General features: G+C 43.8%; 1 protein-coding gene across 1 annotated transcript in view; it reads right to left on the bottom strand.

The window, feature by feature from the left end:
* The window catches only part of LOC108627385 (GATA-binding factor C-like), a 36,736-nt gene extending 35,310 nt beyond the window's left edge, over window positions 1-1,426 (bottom strand). The window contains exon 1 of the mRNA XM_018028592.2: window positions 1,294-1,426. The gene's annotated coding sequence lies outside the window, so the exon portion shown is untranslated. The remainder of the gene's footprint in view (window positions 1-1,293) is intronic.
* Between the last annotated feature and the right edge of the window lie 145 nt (window positions 1,427-1,571).

Genomic DNA, 1,571 nt, shown 5'->3' with positions numbered 1-1,571 from the left:
CAGTCAAAATTACTTCCTTGGGCAATCTAATGTTAAGAAAAACATTTCTAATAAAATTTCTAAATCTTCGTATCATTCGATTCATTTTGTTAATACGATACGAGCGATAAGAGTCGAGCAAATGTATTTTCGAGACAGTGAAAACAGTTTCGCTTTGAAGCTTCTGTAGATAGAGATACGCCGATAAATCGGGAATGGGAGGAAGAGGAAAAAATTTAGAGGTGCGGAGCACAGTGAGACTCGTTGTGTCACAGCGGGACCAATTAGTGCGAGCTGCAAACGAAACTCTTATCGAGATCATCTACGATCCTCTGTGTTACTTTCGGACGGTCGTAATTCGGAAAAATGAAAAGCTAAAATCTGAAGAGAGAACTAATCGACACTGAATGCATATTGCAATGTTTATAATTGTTTATTTGAAATACTTTTATTAAATCGACGTGACGAACGATTTAATTTGCAGTCTAATAATTTTATTCAAGGAGCGCCGAGTGGGATCAGACTTGTTCGTTAAAATGGGCGGCCGAGTTTCCTCGTGTCGTGAAATACGCGTATGTTCCTGAGAAAAACCCGTACAGCAGGATGTCCGTCTTTTTTCCCACCTCCCTTTGTCTTCGTCGAGGCTTCCTGTGTCACACGCCGTTGAGCACGCTCCACCCCCGCCCCGACGGTTGTTCGCACGTCCGGGATCACCCTAATTGTTGGCGCAACACCACGCGGGGGTCGAGTCCCGCACGCGAGACGAACAAGGGCCACGAGTGGCCCACCCGCTAGTTTTAGGAAACGATCGATTCAGCGGATTTTCCGAGAGAAACTTATGTCACTCCAAGAGAAATTAGTAGCCTAAGTAATTCGAATCGACGTCCTCGAGAATAGAAACAGAAAATTGTCTAATCCATCGTAAGTATAAATTCTAACAATTTGGAACAAGCACTCAGTTTCATCTGTCCAGACGTTATGGTTTTAACACTAGATTGCCCAAAGAAGTAATTTTGACTGGTTTTGGGCAAATGTACAAATAATAATGCATAAATTATTTTTTTTNTTAATAAAACACTGTATAAAATTTTGTTCACTGAATGAGAACAGGTGAACATCTCGAAAAATGATTCGAATAAAAATCGTCATACCAGGGAGTGATCCGAATCGGGTCGAGAGGAGTCGCGTACCGAAACGTGGCTGAGGCATCGCAAGTCGAGACATCCGCGGTCGATTAATTAGTCAATGGAAAAGGATATATCGGGTACGGTGTAACGATATAGAGCAGCGTGCGGTACATGATCGATTACTTACGTTGTGCAGCTTGTAGTAGAGGCCGCACGCGTTGCACACCGGCTCGCCGGCCTGATTCCTTCGCCAGAGCGTGGTGGTCGCGGTCTTGCAGTTAGCGCAGCTGGTGCCCGCCCGCCTCGCCGCGCTCTGCAGCGACAGTTTTTGGAAAAGAAAACAAACAGATATCACACCTGCTAACACCTCGGCATTCAGTTTATTCCCCAGCAAAAAGTATTCACGATTACAATCAAAAGTCACGAGACAATATTAATTAAGAGGCAGAATTCTTGATTTTATAT

This window comes from Ceratina calcarata, unplaced genomic scaffold (genome assembly GCF_001652005.2).
Source record: "Ceratina calcarata isolate Rehan_Ccalc_2016 unplaced genomic scaffold, ASM165200v1 scaffold464.2, whole genome shotgun sequence".
NCBI classification, from domain to species: Eukaryota; Metazoa; Arthropoda; class Insecta; order Hymenoptera; family Apidae; genus Ceratina; species Ceratina calcarata.
The sequence above is the reverse complement of the archived record's forward strand: the minus strand, read 5'-3'. Positions and strand labels throughout refer to the sequence as shown.